The 20,698-nt window shown below is 50.8% G+C and overlaps 1 protein-coding gene and 1 pseudogene across 9 annotated transcripts in view; both read right to left on the bottom strand.

Moving 5' to 3' along the window:
• LOC139049730 (splicing regulator ARVCF-like) overlaps positions 1-20,698 on the bottom strand; it is a 137,118-nt gene that overhangs the window by 55,731 nt on the left and 60,689 nt on the right. The gene's annotated exons all lie outside the window — the stretch shown is intronic.
• Positions 586-765, bottom strand: LOC139050227 (U2 spliceosomal RNA; annotated as a pseudogene).

Raw genomic sequence — 20,698 nt, forward strand, 5'->3', positions numbered from 1 at the left:
CGAAGTTCATGTAAACTAAGCTAGCGAGTTGTAAGCTTTAGGGCTCATTCACACCGGCGACTTGAGGAGGTCGCGCGACCATTTGCGACTCGCAATCAAAAAGCGACCGAAGGCGATTGATGTTCACACCGGCAAGCCCGGCTGAGCGCGACCCGCAAGTCGCAATCCCGGAGATTATCGTTCTCAGCGAGAACTCGCGGAATCTACGCGGAATTTGAACGCGACGCCGGAGGAGGCCGGATGTAGACACACGAAAGATCACTTCCGGTGCGCCGCTGATTGGTTTATCAGTTTTGCGACCACGGTCGCGCGACTGAAAAATCGCGCAGAGAGCGACTGGCCCAAAATGGCCGCTTTTCAAGAAAGGCGACCGTTTGCGACCATTTGCGACTGGTCGCTTTGCGACCAACTTGGTCGCGCGACCACTGTCAGTCGCCGGTGTGAATGAGCCCTTAGGCTACCAGTTCGGTCTTAACCGAAAAGCGCCGAAGAACACCACTTCGCGGTAGAAAGGTTAGCCTCGGGATATTTTTTACAGCGAAGCAGTGTGTGGCTAGTTTCCAGCGAATCGATGTCCATAGCCCCAAAAAGTGGGCCGATCCCGAAGATAGTGAATACCGGGCCGACCGGCGGCTGCCAGAGGTGAAGCAGGCTTCAAGCGCTCCGCCAACTTGCAAAAGTAAGTTTAATGTCTCGGGTCCCAATAGAAGACGTGTCACATATTGAGCTGATAAGAAGAGATACACTTTGACCGGCGTCAGCCATATCTACGTTCGCACCACCCTCTTTTTGTCGGCGTTCCAAGCGGTTGCGTATTTCATTTCCTTCCGCTTTCCCGTGGTGGCGGTCCCGTTGAAACGTCACGCATGTCTAGTTTCCTCCGGCTCCTCAGAGGGGCGGTCCCGCCGTCCACGCGAATGTGAATACAAATATAACCGAATCTACATACGAATATAACCCCAAAAGAGGGAGTTTGTGGGGAACCAATTAGGTGTGGTTGTGTGTGACCGCTCGTCGTTTTCGAGTGACGTACTTCACAACCATTGCTACATTGCGGGACATCGACCAACGCACGATCGCCTTGGATACGGTGAAGCAGTGTGTGGCCTCGGAGTGCGGCGAGGTGCGTGTCTGTTCTACGTGCCGGGATTCGTTAGTGAAAGGTGTCGTGCCGCGTTTTGCAACAATACATGGATGTGTATACCCCCGGCGCCTCATCATCTTTTGAGGCTCAACACTGTGGAGGAGCGATTAGTCACGCCTCGCCTTCCATTTATGTGCATACGGCGTTTGACGCACGGCAATGGGCAGTTCGCCATTGAGAAGCCTACACACACAGCTTGGCTGGTCATCCACCTTCACAGAGTGGAATGGCACTAATTTTTTTTTTCTAGCAGTCTCATGCACTTCCTCCCGGTGAAATGTAATAAAATGTCGCCAGGGCGACCACTACGAAGAAGAAATAATTTGCTTCGTACACGTGAGCTCGACGAGAGCAGGTAGAGTCAGAAGTCGAGCCGATCCATGCCGCACCGACCATGCTTGCATGCATCTTGCCAAGCGGGTTGACCTAAAGCCTCGCCATATCCTTTTTCTCCAACGCGCTGGCGCGTGGACGGGAAGGGGGGTGCTTTAGGTTGACCGAATTCCGACAATCGCTCGGTCGAGGCACTGCAAGGCGCAACACGCCAGCGCTCACATGAACCAGTCGACCGATTTCAGGTCCAACAATTCGACTCGAACCGACTCTACACATAAGCGCCCGGTACTGCAGCTTCGTATGTTTCACTACACCAGAATACCTATAACCGTTCTAAACGGCAGGCGACGCTCCCGGAGCATTTCATATAGCTAGCGCTCTGCTTGCACGACTGCAAAAAAAAAAAAAAAAAAAAAAAGAGAAAGGGCAAACGCAATTTAAAGCCCGACTTGCATATAGTCTTCCTCAAAGGAAACTAAGCCACCTAGCGCACGACCGCAGCCGACTTTGCCGGAATGGACGCGTCCAGAACTTAAACGAAACACACACGCGACCGTAACGGCTTTGTGTCTTGCATTTTGCCAGATGCGCGCAACAGGACGGGCAGGGCAGCCCGCTGCTGTATGGGAGAGTGTAATACGGGAGGCTCGTCTGGGCATTTGGGAGGAGGGGACAAGTGTCTGCTTTAAATAAATAATAAGGAAGAGGAGGGGTGTGGGTGAGGGGGGGGGGTGCCAGATGCTAATATAGGGTGAAAGCCTAGCCTGCGCAAGAGAGAAAACCCGTCTCAAGTTTACCGCTCGCTGCTGGAGCACGCACCGAAGCGCAAGCACTGCGTATGCAGGGGCCGCGGAGAGCTCGTGCGTTTATCTTTAGCCGCAGTTGATCCGCTTTCGGCTTCTTTTCATCTCGTCTCCCGTAAAAAGCCGCGCGGCGCCTGCCGGTATACCTGCAGCTGGGCTGAGCAGAGAGCGTCGACGACAAAATTGCGGGGCTCGCGCCATGGAAACCGAGCGAGACTGCGAGGGAAACGGCGCGTGCTGCTCCCAGACAAGGGACCCGCGCCAGCGCAGACGTCGTAGTGGAATCCTCAGAATTAATTTGGACCCGCCAGGTTCTACGGGCCGGAATTCGTTAGTAAAAGGTGTCGTGCCGCGTTTTGCAACGATACATGGCTGTGTATCCGTTATCCATGGCCCATTAACGTGCACCTTAAGTTTAACTACACGAGGGTTTCTGCGCTCAGCCCCCGTAGAAATGCGACAGGGAATCGGACCTGCGACCGTCGCGCGCAGTAGCTGAACGCCGTCTGCCACGGCGTGCGCCACCGCGGCGGGTATAGTTTCGTTATCCTTATCTAAACGAACCGCGCATTTCGTTTTCTCCAACGCACATGCCATACCACCCCTCACTCCCATGGTAGTTTAACGATCGCAGCACCAGAGTTCGTCCCCGGCAATTCTTGCGGGAAGCTCTGTAGCGCCAACGTTGCCTCCGAGATCGGACAGCGCGCGCCACCCGATCTCGGAGGCAATTGAGTAAGTGTAGGCCCAAGGCCGAGGAGGCATGCAGTTAACGCACCGGTGGTTCTCACGGGATGGAAAAGGACGTGGGCGGGAGAGGGAGCGTCTGCTCGGTAAAGAAACAACCCCGCGCGCTCCCCGGTACGAGTGAGGCAACCCGATTCCAGTGTTGGCCGCATCAATAGCCTCTCGGAAACCACAGTGCGCCCCCCCCCCACAGCGAGAGAGAGAGGGAGAGAGACGCAGCGCGCTAAGGTACAATGAACGCACAAAAAGGAAGAGCAGCTCCGCGGCTGTCAGCGTCCTCCGGATCGTCGCCATTCCATCGTCGCGGATGTGGGTGCTGGGTTTCCGTTTGCCGCCGACAGCACTCACCGCCGCTTTAACTTTATTGTTTCTTTATTTTTTTGCTTATTCTTCTTGCGTGAGCTTGTGTTCTGTCTGGGCGGCGCTCATAGTATATACGGACACGACAGAGCGGTTAAAATAACAGCGCCCGCGCTATAAGGACGACGCGCTGGCGTCCCGGCGCACGAGTTCGGTGCGAGCCAGCGTGAATTACACAGCGAATTATACTGAGAAAAAAAACAAAAACTTTCTTCTTTTAAAATTTCATATTTTTGCCCAACGACATTCATCGAGTGTTGCATGTCGTGCGAAAACACGGTTACAAAGATGGCGAAACGGGCGCGTTTCATAAGCACGGGAGCGAGGTCTTGGTACCGGAAGGAGTTACGAGGTACGCTTCTGCAGAAGGCCTGTCCTTAGAGTAATTCTTATGCCACACATAACAAAGTGTCAAAACGTTTATCCGCAGCATTTATACAATGGTGGCTGACGAGTTCAACAGCTGTAGACTAAGCGTCGCACTTTCAACCAAAGAGACTTTCCACTGATCGAGCAAAGACAATAACAAAGACAAACGTCTGCATCTGGAGGAAAATTTCAGTTTTTAGACATGAAATCTTCCTCCACTTAGAAAAAGGGCTTATCTAACACGAAGAAACACAGCACGTGCGATAACAGTAGGGTGGAGGAAACCTACGAGAGACAACAACCGATTGGAGAGAAGCATGGGACGCAGCCGGCCAGAAAAGATAAATGGAAGGAGCGAGTTGCACAGTATTCGATGCAGCACGTTCGCGTTTGCCCACTGAGCTTTCTCCGCACACAAAGCACCAGCGCTGTATCGCGCCTCGAAATGCGTAAAACGAGTGACTCATTCTCAACTAATGAGTGCCACGAAAAGCACACGGACACTGTCAAAACGCATAACAGTCGTGCCTGTGCAAAACGGAACCCCTTTTCAGAACGTAACGTCTACCTCCTCGTCCCCCTATCCTCTGCTTCATCTTTTTTTTTTTCCTTGAGGTTAAAACTTTACGATGGCATCGACAAGACCACCCAGGGTTCAAGTAAAACCATTATCGGCATAAAACACTAAACTACCACAGCATACAAAGTCCAAGCAAGTCCAAGTTGAATATCGCCTTTCCGTAAACGTATACATACTCAAACTCCAGCTAACCCTGTCAGGTCCATGTTGACATGAAGAGCTCTCCCAAACGAACAGTTCGTTCGAAGGCATCTCTTGACAGTGATGGGACAGAACTTCTGCAAGCAAGCATGTGACGCAACGAGAGACGCCGCGACGGACGGCTCCGCAATCATTTGACCACCTACTCTTCTCTGACATCAATCTAAATCGACGTAAAGAGGGATGCGTTCTCTCCCAATCGTGAATCGAGCCCACGACCTCACGCTGCGCGCCGCTACCACCGAGTTACAGCGGGGGACAAGTTCGAAGACGTCAGCGTGCGCATGTCTCCGCAAGCAGTGATCGTCGGAAAAGAAGCACATACCCCGCGTTTGTCAGCGCAAGACTTTAGCGCTCACGTACCTTGCAACGGGCTGTCAGGCGGAGCAGTAACGGAGGCGCCCTCTCGGTACCTCTCAGAAACACCGGTCGTCGGTACATTCTTCGACTAGCTTGGCTGTAGGACTCGCGAGAATCCACACTGTAACGTCGAAGACCCGGACCATGCAGCTTCGTTTCAATGCGCGCTTGCGGGAGAGTTCCCACAGTGGTGCGGGACGCTCGCGGATGGCGAACTTGACCGAGAGGGAGATTTGGGGGGGGGGGGGAGGCGCAGACACTGCCGCCATTGGTATAGACAAGCGCGTACTGATAGCGCGATAGTTAGCACGGGGACTCCCGAGTTAATCTTCGGAGGAAGACGGCCGAGAGTGAGCTTCTTCGCAGGCGCGGACGATTTGTCTCCTTATCGGGAGGCGGGAGTATTGAGACGACATCACGGGGGCACGCCCTTTCGAAGTCTATATATTCAGCTTCCACTGTGCTGCTGTAGATCAGCGGAAACTAGATAAAGCGCAGATTTGCACCGTACTACAATATGGCCTCTATCGGGACTTCGGCCTAGAATCTGGCCAAATCGGGCGACCTTTCCCTTGCCTCGCCTATACAAATCATTAATAGATACTGGCGGGTCAGTTGGTGATCCATGGTTTTGGTAAAGCAGCGCACTTAGGGGGGAAAAAAGGACGTACACTCAAACATGAATGCTGAAACACATGGGCTCTGAATGCCCGCCTGTGTATGCCCTCATTGTTCATTCATATTTGCGTCAACCTGCCCCCCCCCCCCCCCTTTTTTTTTCTTATTCAAGTGCACTGCTTTAACGAAACCAACCTTTGTTCCAGCCTTTAGACCGAATCGCTATCCCTTCGAAAGCAGTAATTAATTCGCTCGGATGACTCGAAACCCCGCTTTATAGATCGAACTTCAAGCAAATCTAGAAATTGCGGCTGGCCTCGTCCAAGTTTCTCATAGAGTCTTCAAAATACTTAATTCCGATCCCGTCCACTTCATGCCTATGCGTTCCTTCGATGGTTGACCATGTTTGTCATACGCCAACAGGACAAGCAAGCAACCCTACCAAACAAAGCTTGTAGTTGAATGGGACGCTAGGCTTCCAAAGCAAAACTACGACGAGAATAACACGGCCCCTGGGGTCAAAGACGGCTGAGGGGCAGCGGAGACAATCGCGTCGCAAATGGCACAGAACGCAACCACAAGGTCACAAAGCCAAGAGCGACGGACCCTCAGTCAGCTTGCCTGTTTCCGACTTCAGCATGTGAGTATAAGCAGAAGTCGTTCGATAACACATCACAGCAACAAGCTCAGATTATACCTCCCAATGCAGCCAATTACTGAAGTGTGTGCGACGCGATAAGCAGCCGCATCGCTTATCGAGTTCGCCTTCTTCAAGCTTTTAGTCACTGTGTGATTGGCAACCAAAACGTTGGACCCGGTAGGGTAACATCATTTATCCCCCATCCTCCTGACAATAAAAAAAAAAAAAAAAAAACAACGGCGCCAAGACGATGCCAGTACGTGCGCTCTCTTAGCTATGTAGAGATCAAGGCCCTCAGGATGGAAGAGAATCGAGACCCATTTGGAAACGACTTCTGGGAGGAATATATCTTCACGAACAGCACAGTCTGCTGCAAGATACTTCCCGGAGGTACCGTGTGCGATGCTGGGACGCAGTGTGCGGTATAGAGTTACTGCACAGCATACAAACTTGAGGATGCCTCCATGCGCTCCTCCTCCCTCTCTCCGTGCGGGGGGAGAGGGAACGCATGGAGACACCCTAGTGTGCGGTCAGGTCATTAGAGAGAGAGAGAGAGAGAGAGAGAGAGAAAGAAACTTGTTTTTCTATAGTGACTAATGTGCGCCGTTCGCTCCGTGAAACCGATTTTTGCTCCGAAAGCGGGACCTCGACGCTCACAACGAAGCCGATCAACGCGGCTGGCAAGAAGACCCGCTTGCTCTGCCAATACGTGGGCGTAGCAATTTCGGCTTCCGATGGCACCAATGCGAGCCGAACGCGCTAGGGAAGCGCACGGTTCTATAGAACGAACCGGAAAGTGCAAACAGAAAGAAAAAAGAAAGAAGCAATATGAAACAATGAATCAAGAGGGGGATTTAAGTAGAGCGGAAGACTAGCTGTCGCAGCAAACACTGCGTCGACTTTGGCACGACTTCATCCCGGGCCGTAACGGCGAGTGCAAAAATGTGAGAATAAAAAAACAGAAGAAGAAGAAGACGAACAAAGAAATACAAACACGAGCGCGTGCGTGGGACAAGAAAACAAATAATCAAAAGCTTTACGGCAGTCTTCGAGGAATCGCCATCGCGACGCTCTCGAAACTGGTTCCTTGTCTTCCTCCTCTGCTCGTTACAGCTTTCTGCATTTTCTGAAACCTGCGCTGAGCCTCTACACGTACAACGGCGTCGCGGTTGCGTTTGCGAAGCCACGCTTCGCTGCGTCGCTCTCCCTCCCTCGCCTTCTCGCCCGTTCTCGTCCTCCGACCGCAATTGCGCGCGACCGTGAAACGAGCCGCGTGTACTGAATACACGAACGGCGGGGGTCGGAAACACGCTGGTTTCCGACGTCGTTCGGCGAGGCTGCTATCTGCCGGTGCCGCCGCCGTACGGACGAGAGACAAGCGGAAGCCAACAGCTATCAGTTAGGTAGCCCCGTCGCCGAAGGGAGAGAAGCGACGGCGGGTGATATAGTAATAATAATATTTGGGGTTTTACGTGCCAAAACCACTTTCTGATTATGAGGCACGCCGTAGTGGAGGACTCCGGAAATTTTGACCACCTGGGGTTCTTTAAGGTGCACCTAAATCTAAGCACACGGGTGTTTTCGCATTTCGCCCCCATCGAAATGCGGCCGCCGTGGCCGGGATTCGATCCCGCGACCTCGTGCTCAGCAGCCCAACACCACAGCCACTGAGCAACCACGGCGGGTGACGGCGGGTGATGGCGCGCTCGCGTTTCGAAGCTTCGAGCCACCATGAATTCGAAATTAATGTAATTTAAAGCAAAATTATGCCGTTTTAGGTGCAAAAATGAGGCAGGCCGTAATGGGGGATGGGGGGGGGGTGCACTCCAGATTAATTTAGACCACCCGGGGTTCTCAACGTGCATCTAAATGCGAGTGCACGAGCGTTTTTCTGCACTTCCAAGTTTGGCAGTCGCGGACGGGAGAGTCGAACCAGCGACCTCTAGTTCAGCAGCGCAACGCCGTAGCACCGTGGCTTCGATATCGCGCAGTTACGGTGTCTGCGTTTGACCAAGACGCTTCTCGAAAGACGGCTTTACATGTTATGCAGGGCTTACAAGTGAATAGGAACCTCGCGAGAGATTGAGAGAGAGGGCTGGGCCCTACCACCACAACTTGCGGAAGGTCCCGGTGGTCGTGGTAGCCCTAATTCTCGCCCTAAGTATAGCTGCAGTGGGTTTGAAACAAGTGTCAGATGGGGAACCGTAGGAATCGGACTGAGTCGAAAAGTGAACACGCGCAGTGGAAGAGAAGCTTCGAATCCACTTCCGACAAGTACCGCGCAGACGTTACCGCGGACTTGACACACGCAATTAAAAAATTAAATTATGGGGGTTTACGTGCCAAAACCACTGTCTGATTATGAGGCACGCCGTAGTTGGGGGACTCCGGAAATTTCGACCACCTGGGGTTCTTTAACGTGCACCTAAATTTAAGTACAGGGGTGTTTTCGCATTTAGCCCCCATCGAAATGCGGCCGCCGTAGCCGGGATTCGATCCCGCTACCTCGTGCTCAGCAGCCTAACACCATAGCCACCGAGCAACCACGGCGGGTTCCACACGCAATTCCGCCAGGCATGACGTAGGCTGTAGCTGGCGAGCTTGACACTGTGGCTAGAGCACAGAACGTTCATTAGCGAGTCAAAGGGGACAACAAAGCTGCGCGTAGTGTACCGGAATGTACGTGCCGCTAGATGGTACGTGCGCTATGCTCAGAGGGAAGCGCCGTAGAGGAGCCCGGCTGCAGTGGCGCGCACATGACGCGCTTCGACGGTGGCATTACGGTGTGTCGCTATATGCTTTCATGCTATTCGCATTAAAGCCGACGGTCATACTGAGATGATTTCTGTCGGAGTTATCAACGCGATAGCACTAAGGGCCCCATGTCGCAAAACATCCGGTGTCGACGTCGGACGCCGTTACGCGTAAAATCATTCCGAACAACAACGACGCAGGCTCTCCGCGTGGCGCAGAGGCGTTATAATGAGCGAATTGAATTCCTCAAAAACAAAATGCGTCAGAGAAATCGCAAAGTACGACCAAAAGACAACTTACAGACACGATAGCGTCGGATTGTAATTTGAATATGCCAGAAAACACAATTCTGCTGCGCGAAAACCCGAACACAAACCCCCTTTTCCAGCGTTTCTGCCATTCATAGACCGGCGCGGCCCGCTCGGCTCCTTGCAACGACACCACCCAGATGGCGCTCGCATCGGCAAGAAAGCTGCATTTGCCTGGAAGCGGGACAAGCAGTCAAGGATCTTTGAATGTTAATGCGTTCCACTCTAACCCCTGTATTCAGAAATGCAACTTAAGTTGAAGCCCATGCTTGACTTGATCCGAGTGACGCCTATCGGGAACGCGCCGAAGGAATGCAGTGAGCGTCTTTGGGCACGTTAACTCCAGGCGTCATCTAAATCAAGTCAAGCATGTGCTTCGACTTAAGTTGCATTTCTGCATACGGCGGTTAAAATCGAAGCTTAAGCGTCTTCCGTTTTCTTTTCTTGATTCTTATTTTTATTTTATTTGTTATTTTGCCACGCTTCCCCGCCCTGCTTCCGAATGGGCAATGATATACACGGGCCACGTTCAACGAACAGTATACTGCTTTCTTGTATATAACTTTCTTCTTCCTACGCTTTCATGTCATCATCGATCGACTACGAAGGCAGGGGAACGAACCGAAAACGCCTTTAATAAATATGCGCAATACGCAGTGACCGTCTGCTACGCGGCATGATTTATGGGCCCGAACGGCATACACACGAAGCTTACAGAGCACACAGTAGAACGAGCCGTCACGGAGCGCTTCTACGTGTCTTTTATAGGCTCGTATAGGTCGCACTCGATCCATATCAACCTGATATGTCTTCCTCTTCTTTCTTTTTCCCCCGAAAGTAGTAGTCAAGGGCTAGGTACATGGATACTCCTTGAATAGCCCCATACAGCGTAAGGAACGATTCTCCAGGACGTATGGGGGGACCAGAGACAAATTGATTTCCGCTCCATCGACGACGACGACGGGCTGGCTGCTCGACCGGTTGTTTTATTGCGCCCCCCCCCCCTGCCCCGCCGCCCCCTACCACACGCGGACACGCGCTCTTAGGGGACAGCCCCATCTCCAAGAGCGACGGCCCTTCTCATGCTTCCTATATCTGCTCGCACGCTCGCGATGCGTCGCTCAAGCGACAGAAAAGACCTCGACCTCGCACCACCCCCGTCTCCTTTTTCTCGCAAAAGCTTCTCTCTTCGATCTCCACCGCCAGCTAGCTCCTTTCCGGTCGGTATTCGAGGCCTTACCCCCGTATTCAGAAATGCATCTCAACTTGAAGCCCATGCTTGACTTGATTTTAATGACGCCTGTCGCGAACACACCGAAAAAAAAAAACGGAATATGCATCTTTGGCGCGTTTACAACAGGCGTCATTTATATGAAGTCAAGCATGAGCTTCAAGTCAAGATGCATTTCTGAATACGGCGGTTAATCACGTTATTCACCCCTTTCTCGTTGCCTCGCACTCTAGCATCCGTCTAGTCTCGGGAAAGGAAGGGGAAACAACGCAACAACCACCAGACGTCACCTCTGCGGCGCCGCAACAACAGCCGGCCGCCGCGTCTCCGCTCGATAGCATGCACACCCGTGGCTTTTAGCGTACAAGAAACCGTAAACGAAGAAGGCACGCGCCTGCAAGGCGGGCGGGCGGCCGAGCGAGCAAGCGAGTGACGCCGTCTCCGGCCTGCACCGCACGTGCATTCACATTCTTCCATTCCGTGCTCGCGGGCTCGGGCAGAGCGACCTGCGCGCCGCCCTGGCGGCGCGTGCACGTCGGGCACGACCGTAAAAAGGAGCGAGCGCGGACGCCGGCCCGCTCCCGCCTGCCTTGCATGTATACTAGGACGGCGGTCTATGGCCCAATTCAAGGGAAGGAGGGAGAGAAAGAACAGGCAGAGGTCGAAGACAACAACCACCAGGCCCCGGATAACCAAGTCGACGAGCAGAACCGGCCATTCTTCTAGTTTTCGGTGGTGGAGAGCCTCGCTCCACTGGCGCGCTGGAGAGCTTACTAAACGTTATGTAGTTTTACGTGCCAGAACCATGATCTGATTATGAGGCACGCTGTTGTGGGGGAGGGCTCCAGAAATGTGGACTACCTGAGGTTCTTTAACGTGTACCTAAATCTATGCGCACGGGTGTTTTCGCATTTCGCCCCCCATCGAAATGAGGCCGCCGTGGCCGGGATTCGATCCCGCGACCTCGTGCTTAGCAGCCCGACACCACAGCCACTAAGCAACCCCGGCGGGTCTGGAGCTTACTGACGTCTCCACCAGTGTCCGGGCCGAACAGCGCGGATGTGTATAACAGGAGGAGGAATAAACTTTAATGCGGTTTAAGGATCTAAGTCCGGACCGGCGTGTATATTAATGAGAGAGCCACGCTTTGTCAGTAACATGTGCCACCGTTTACGGAATACGGGGTTATCGGAGCCGTGCACGGCCGCATAGCAGCGCTGGTAGCGACATCTTCAGACTAACGCGAGCGGATGAATAGAACATTTGCCGCAGGTGAGACAAGGATCCACATCACCATTATGCGTGCTGTGCCTTACCGATCAAGCTACCGCGGCGGCCACCTTCCCGCGCTCTTTCTTTGGTATTCGTGTTGTGTGCGTGTGTGTGTGTGTGTGTGTGTGTGTGAGTGTGTGTGTGAGTGTGTGTGTGTGTGTGTGTGTGTGCGTGTGTGTGTGTGTGTGCGCGCGTGTGTGTGCGTGCGTGTGTGTGTTTGTGTGCGTGCGTGCGTGTGTGTGTGTGTGAATGCGTGCGTGTGTGAGTGAGTGAGTGAGTGAGTGAGTGAGTGAGTGAGTGAGTGAGTGAGTGAGTGAGTGAGTGAGTGAGTGAGTGACAGAGAGAGAGAGAGCACGCATATTCGTTTATGTTAAGCTCTGGGAGCGTTAACGAGCACCAGGGGAAGTCGCGCGAACGGGAAGACTGTCATCTATTCTAACGTACAGCTCGCGCTTCCCATTCCGGTAAATGACACTTTCCCTTTTCGTCAACCTCTAATGCGGTTCGTAACGCCTGCAATACGTCCGCGCATGCGGCTGAGCGAAAAAGAGCTCGCGCACATCGAGCGGCGGTGCGGGGGACCGCGCTGTGACGCGAAAGGAGAACGAGCCGGCGAGACGAAAAAGTGACAGGCCGTGGAAACGAGACGTGTGTATGAAAAGCCCGTCCGTCAACGAGACACGGCGCCGAAAGACAGAGAGAGAGGCGGCGGCAAAATATCTCGGCCCTTTCTTTCCGCCGGATATCCGGCGGGACGCACAGACTTCGCCGAGCCGTGACGCGGGATTTCCGAGGCACGTTCAGTCCGACACCGTATATACCGACGCGTCGTCCTGTGTGTCGCTTTGCGCTTCTTCTAAAGACCCGCAAAAGAAAGCAGCCTCGCCTGCCGTACCGTTTTTTCACGCATCTCCCGTTTTTCGCGATCGTAAGGACGTCTGTACATGTAATAAATACAACACACACAAACGCACACGACAGCCATATACCGCGCTCTACCTAACGCAGAAGACAGTGACGCAGCAAGTGCGCGCATACAGTCGGCCAGAAAAGTTTATGAGACACCGCGGGTTTGACGGAACTGCGAACTTCTGCTCCGTTACGGAACGACGCTTCTAATTCACGGATCGTGACCCGTCGTCATAGTTCGGCGAGTGTGTGTCGTTGCGCCGCCGAGCTCGCGATATCGCTGGTTCGATTCCCGCGGCCGCATGTCGATGGGGGCGACGCGCAAGAAAAAAAAAAAAAAAAACACTCGTGTATACTTTGAATTACGTACACGCTAAGGAACGCCAGGGGACCAAAATTAATCCGGATAGCCCCCCCCACCCCCCCACTCACCCAAGTACAGCGTGCCATATTCAGATCGTGGTTGTGGCACGCAAAACCCCTTAATTTAGTTAACCTTGAATTTTGATTTAAGCGATTTAAGCAAGAACTATAACACATAGTGAAACCGTTCGAATGTGCGAAGGTCCAGCATGCTACGCGCGATCGCACAGCGGAAATTTGATATTCTATTTTTTTTTTTTCTTGCGAATTCCGCGTTCCGTAGTGTTCTGCGGCCGACTGCGCGCTTCTTTCGACTACGCTCTTCCCATGGCCAGAGGGCGCGTCAAATTCTCGGCTATCTTTCCCCTTTTGACACAGAGCCGGGTCGACTGCGCGCCACGCATGTATCTCGTCTCAAACGGGGCATTATTTTATACGCATCCCCCTCGCCTGGAAAAAAATAAAAAATAAAAGCTCCACCGCTCCAACGGAGCGCGAACGAACGCACAGACTGTTATAGCAACGACCACACACGCACACTCGTGCGGTTATCGTTGTTCACACCAGGGGGCGTCGCTTCGCGCGTAAATTACGTAAACGATCCGTAACACGACCATGTATCTATAGTGGGCGCTTTTGTAAGCGAATAGCGGACTAGCCGAGCGTGGAGACACGAGACAATAAGAAAAAAAAAAAACAAGAGAGGGGGTGAAAAAGAAGCGAGGCCTTTTTTTTTTTCTTTCCCCCTTCCAGCTTATAGTATAAGTGCGGTTGCCGCGTTATTCAATTTTTTTTTGCACACTTTTTTTTCTTCGCCGTGACCCAAATTCCTGTCCCACCGCAGATAGCGGCGTGTCTGGGGCGTCGTCGCTATTAATAAGCCGTCAGCGTCGCTTCGCGCACGGAGGATATGTATCGTGGTAATATATGTCGATTTCCATCAGTACAGCTTGATGGAAGGGGTGAACCTTAAAAAAAAAAAAAGCGGAAAATCTCGCACTCGTGATAGCACGCTCATGATAACAAAGACATTTTCTTAGAGAGAAAAAAAAGAAGGAAAATGATTACTTTCATTACCCCTACCTCCTTCCTTTCTAGCTCTTTCTAAGCTGCGCTACAAGCCTAAAAAAGTCATAGCAAAACCCGCGAGGTACATCGATAAAAGGTACTTCGACCTCGTATACGTGCCGTAACATACCTATAGATAACAAAATATACAAGGCACGCAAGACTTAGGTTAATGTGCTTAAGTTTAACTTATGTTGCGTTTCTTTTGTCATTTTCTGTTAACAGCCAGCACTATACACCGACCTATCGGTAGCACGGTAAACATGCTATGCGGTCTGCTTTCGGTGCCGTGCTACGTACTAAATTAAGTTCTTGGGTCTTACGAACTTAAACTACGTTATGGTTAGGAGGCACGTACGCCGCATAGTGGGGAACTCCGGATTACATTTTCACCACACGGTGTTCTTTTGCGTGCACCAAGTGAACGGTGCACGGGCGTTCTCGCATTGTGAACCCCCCATCGAGATGCGGCCGCCGCGGCAAGGATTTGATCCCGCGACCTCGGACTTAGCATGCAGTGCAACGTCATAGCCACCACAGCGAGTTGCGTGCGATGTGTACTCTACTGTCAGCACAGATTCAAGATGGACGAGTCGAAAAGGTCCTGAAGGCGTCCTTGCGTTTGCAGCATGAACTTGAGAACAAGAATATATCGTAGTCAAACGCACAAAGTCGACGATAAGGTCATGCCGAAACCAAAATTCAAGCATTCTTCGGCAATCCGTGAAACTTGAGGTCTTTCGAAACCTCGGGAAAAAAGGCCAGGTCGACATTCAAGGGTTTTTCAGGCGTTTCAAGAACCGCGCTATATACGAAACTTGCGCTGGCCTGTTTACGCCTGACCGCTTGAGGCATACACAGTAGATGGCTTCTTAGGCCTCGTTTACCGCCACGACTCTGCAGTTTTTTTTTTTCCCGCCAGTTGAAACGAAAGCGGCAGGGTCTCTGCTTAGCGAACTTGTCGGAGCGGAAGAGAACGATTCGAGTCCGCCATGCGGGGCAACGATCTTAACAAGCACCGTCCGTGTGGCTATATATCGTAACGCCGTATACGTAAAACCAGCGCGCGCGCTTCGAATTTACAGAACGACGGCGGGGACTACACCGCAGCGATTATAGGAGCCTTCGCGAGCTGCAAAGTCAAGGGACCGACACACAAACAGCCGGCGACCGAACGAGTACTGAACCGAACTACAGGCTTTTCCCTAAACTTATGCAACCGACACCCCTGCCTGCGTGAACGACGAAGCGGCGAGGTTCATTAGGGAAAAATCCGCCGGTTCGACAAAGCGGCTCTGGGTCGAGTCAAATCGTTACCGCTAACCCAGAACACGCGACGACATGAAGTTTTAGCATTTCCGTTAACGTATTGCCGTTTGCGGAATTAGCGCGTTGCCACAGGGGCGTAAGGCAGCTATATAGAGCTATAGTAGCGGTATCCTCAGGCGCAGAGTTCAATGAGGGAGCCATGCAGGAACACGTATTTACAGTGAACTCTCACTTGAGTGGACTTCAAAGGACAGAAAAAAATAGTTCACTTAACTGTGAGTTCATTAAACTGAATATTCACTGGAATATGGAACCGCGTAGGGCACAGCACACATCCGAGTCACACAAGTGTGGAATGCAATTTATGGAGTTATGTACAGTCAACAGCAAAAGTTTACGGGATGCAGTCTCCCCTTCAAATGTGAATTCCTACACTGTTAAGGCACGGCACTTCGTATTTAATGAATCACTGCGTAGGTGGCGAAGGCTACTACATGCTGGAACATTTAATTCGAGGCTTTGTGACCACGCTTCGCGAGAATTCAGCTTCTTGGCAGATCCTGCGTCCCGTAAACTTTTGCGGTTGACTGTACATCAATATATATATATATATATATACGAAGTGCATAACAGTTACGTTATGCCTATCTCGCTTTCACATAAATTATATATATATATATATATATATAGCAATACAGCTGTCCAGAGACTATGTTTTTACGCCCTTTCTCTGGCACAGCTTGTCGCTGAGACACTAAGTCTCGACTTTCCAAGGCATCCTACAGCCTCGGCTAGAACTACGGGATTTGAATCTGCCTCTTCTTTTTCGGGACGAACACTGTAAACAATTACCAGATCTGATAGTTCGGCACATGTAACCAGCTCACTGTCACACTGCACACAACTGCTGCTGGGGGGGGGGCGATTTGGGGGTGGCGGGCATTGGCTACGCCAGCGCTGCAGAGCGCACAACTTCGTTCAAAGATGAGCCCGGGTCCACTGATCAAGTTCGTTCAACCGAAATGTTCGCTATTAAAAAATTCGTCCAACTGAAAGATTTTTTTTTGAATTGAATGCACAGGAAAACCGCCGGCATTTCCTAAAAATTCGTTATTCTGAAATATTCGTTAAACTGACGTTCGTACAACTGAGAGTTTACGGTATATTCTACTAAACTGCTAGTCTAAAGCGTTGGTGCGGCATAATCGTTAACATGCTGTACATTTATCATTTTTCTTCTACGAGAGCACTCACGAAAAAAAAAAAGAAGTACGAAAATGTTTGAAACGCATTGAAGTTGAAGAAAGTGTCACTAGATGTCACCGCCAGCTTTGCCACCGCCATCCCCGGCTATACGGCAATATCCGAAACGGTGCGAGAAATTAACGGACAACCTAAAACTTTGAAAAATCAAAAGGACTAGACAAACAGTCAGCAACCAAACGAGTACTTAACCGACTTAAGCTTTCTTTCAGCTCACGCAAGTAACAGCAGCACTCACGCGATAACGTCGAAGCGGCGAGGTTCATTACGGAACACCAGCTCTTTTATAAAACAGCGGCGCTACCGGGTTCGAGTTAAAACGTTAACCACCTCCCACGCTGAACAAGTACGCGACGATATATTAGTCTCTGTCTGTGTATTCGAGATTATATTTCCGGGGACTCTTCTTTCTTTTTTCCCGGCGAAGCACCGGCGCGTGACAAAACGACGGAAACGGAGCTCGTACGTACTCGGCATATTTAGTTGGCGGAATAATGGTTGCGGAAGTGGTGCGACGACGCAAACGACCGCGGCGCCGCTCGGGGCGTCTCACAGTCGTGGCGCATATACACCAACGCTCACAGAGGCCATGTTTGTTGTGACTCCCGCACCACACATCCCCTCTATTTATTGCAACACGCGCGAAAGCGTCGGGCGCGCGTAACCAGAGAACCGAAAGTAAGACAAAGTAAGACAAAGAAAGAAAGAAAGAAAGAAAGAAAGAAAGCAAGCAAGAAAGAAAGAAAAAGAAATAAAGGAAGGAAGGAAGGAAGGAAGGAAGGAAGGAAGGAAGGAAGGAAGGAAGGAAGGAAGGAAGGAAGGAAGGAAGACATACTTCATTCTTTCTTTCCAGGGTGCCTACAGAACACATGACTCAAATTTTCAAGGACCACACATGGACTTCACATATATGCCGATGGCCCAAAATCAAGGAAGGCGGGAAACGAACCTTACCGCCGTATTCAGAAATGCATCTTAACTTGAAGTTCATGCTTGACTTGATATACACCACGCCTCATTGCGTTTCTGGTTCCTTCACGACAGGCGTCATTTAAACAAAGTCTAGCATGGGCTTCAAGTTAGGATCAATTTCTGAATTCGGGGGTTAGTCGTACACGTATACTGGAAATATAGTGAACTCTCCCTTCTTAGATGCAATTTTTTTTTTTCGCAGCTAAGAGTTGGACACACGCGTTCAAGCTTTTCCGGGTCGCTTTTCTAAGCTGACGTTCCAATTGTAACGATGTCAGTCGCCTTCTAGCATGATGGTTAGTTGTGCCCGACTTCAGCCAAAGATGGTATAAAGCATGCCACGTGACTGAAAATTACTTTCCGGCAGGCATTTATGGAGCCTATAGGGCTCAAGAATAGTGCCGTGATAGGCGCATTGCGAACCAACTATAGCAAAACGACAACATGGTATGCCACGGCTTGGATGTATATGTTTGTCTAGTGCCACGATAATAACGAGTGATTAAAACAAGCCTGTTCATTGTGCCTATGGACACGCCACATTGTAATCGTTTACCGACACTCCCAAAGGCAAATATATAGGATAGCTTCCCGACAGACAGTGTCCAAGCCCTTAAACCCTTTACGGGTGTAAGGTTGTAAGTTATAGACCGAGTTGCACCCTTCAGTAGCCCTTAACGGAGTAAAACTGTTTAGGAGTGATAGCTCCATGGGAAGTTTGTTACTTTGAACGTTCCAAAGTCGCCCCCAAACCAAAGTTTTCACGAAATTCAAGGAGAACATTTACTTTCGAGTAGTTTTACGGGCCCTTCAATCGCTCTGTCCAAATTCAGGGGTTTTCAAGGATTTCAAGGTACGAACCCTGACATTTAGATGGAACGGAAGAGAGAAAAAAAGCTGGGATACGAAAGTGAGCACCCCCGTACCATTCGCAGAGATGTTCTTATGCTGGAACTATTCGTAAGAACAGATGCCAGCATTTCGTGATAGACATATCATTAGCGAAGGAAGCCGCTCAATAGCAAATGACACTTATTATAAGAGCTTCGTGAATTAAGCTCCACGTTCTTCAAACTGGTGGGTTGGTTGTTCCATAAGGAAATGGAGGAAACAGTGTACCTGATAAATAAATAAATAAATAAATAAATAAATAAATAAATAAATAAATAAATAAATAAATAAATAAATAAGCACACACAACTAAAACGAATAAATATTTGTATGTTCTGTTCCTCGCGCCTGTCGTTGTTTGTAATCTGAGCATTAAAGAACTTTATATTCACTGTTAACCTCTACACAACATTGTGTAAGTTGTTTTCGTCGCTGCCTTTAATATAGTGACTGATTTTCCTGCGCGAATGTCCAACAAGTATTCAATCGCACTTTCCTGCGGTAGCAGGAACAGAGTTGTTCTGTTTCATGTCAAGACAGTGCCATCGACCCCCCCTCCCCCCCCCCCGGCTATTGGTGCAATAACTAAGTGTTTGCATTTCGTGAATGTTGACAAGAGAAAATAAAATTGAACGAACGAATGAGTCGATCGATCGGCCCAGTAGTGGTTATTAAAGCGAATACAAGCCACACATTTTCAACGCATACGCGTTATTTTATGCCAGCCACGATGACCCGGTGATAATTGCTTTTCGACGCAGCATATGGAGCGTCAGAAAAAGAAAAACAAATTCCATAGTAGTCTGCTGGAGAGAAAGAAAGAAACAAAGAAAGAAAGGCGGAAAGGAATAAAGAAACGAAAGAAGAGACGCTCCCGCAACGATCCGAGACCCCTCGGCACAGAACATCGCCGCAGGCACTACTAACTCCGTGCAATACCCCTCGGCGGCGAGACAAGCGATAAAAAAATTCGCTCTACGACAATGCTCCCACTTTGCGATATCTGTCAACGATCTGTCAGGAGATTCGACCACGACAGCCCACACTAAACTACACGAAACCCCGCCGGCCACGCCCCTCCCCCCTCTTCCTTTAACGCTTCTTGACAGGCATCGTTTTCAATCTCTCTCGTTCCATTTCTTTCTGTCTACATCTTTCTTGAACAGAGCCGCTCCTCATCTTCCATCTTTCACACAGACGTCTTTCGTTCGTACCTGGTCGTCGTTTCTAACCACAAACGGCACACGTTATGCACACTATAGCGTGCGTGTATGTACATTCAAGAAAGAAAATCAATCAAGAAATCAAGAAAAGGAAATGGGCATGGGCAGGACATGTAATGAGGAGGGAAGATAACCGATGGTCATTAAGGGTTACGGACTGGATCCCAAGGGAAGGGAAGCGTAGCAGGGTGTTAGATATGGAGCTGTTTCCTGCGATTACTTCGAGTTCCCCAGACCACATCGGATTGCAGCACAGCTAATTGAGGAATGCAGAAGCAGGAAAGTGCATTCCAGAGAAGCGTCCGAGTTGCTGCGGGCCCGTAATGACTGTACGACCGTTAATTGACGCTCACCTCTTGTATATAATGTAGAATAAATCCTCCCAAGTTTTGGGTTTACATCCCGACGTCCGTCCTCCAACCCCTACAAGGGGGCGGCAGAAAGTTAGGTGGGCGAATGAGATTAAGAAGTTTGCAGGGACGGCATGGCCACAATTAGTACATGACCGGGGTTGTTGGAGAAGCATGGGAGAGGCCTTTGCCCTGCAGCGGGCGTAACCAGGCTGATGATGATGATGATGATGTACATTATGCACACTATAGCGTGCGTGTATACGGACCTTCCGTCTCGTATAGAGACGCCGGCACGCAGTGACGCGCCTTCCCCGGGTGGCCCTCCTTATACACACGCTCTTATCAAGTGTGCGCATCACTGTGGAAGTCGGGAGCAAGATCGCCTCACCAAACGTGGACTCCGAGATCGCACGTTGCCGGATTGCCATCACGGAGGCCATGCACCAGCCAAGTGCAGTGCATGCTTCGAAAGTTAAGGCTCGTGTGCGAAAATCGGCGAAGAGAGGAGGAACAGAGAAGGTTCCAGAGTGAAGTGGGACGGCCCGTCCACTGAGCGCTACGGATCCTACAATGCATTCCATTCAGTAGGCGTCGCGCGGAGGACGATAAGAGGAGGAGGAGAATAGAGAAACCGTTGTCGTGTTTCGGTGTTCTAGTTGCTTGA

Source organism: Dermacentor albipictus, chromosome 9, assembly GCF_038994185.2.
Source record: "Dermacentor albipictus isolate Rhodes 1998 colony chromosome 9, USDA_Dalb.pri_finalv2, whole genome shotgun sequence".
NCBI classification, from domain to species: domain Eukaryota; kingdom Metazoa; phylum Arthropoda; class Arachnida; order Ixodida; family Ixodidae; genus Dermacentor; species Dermacentor albipictus.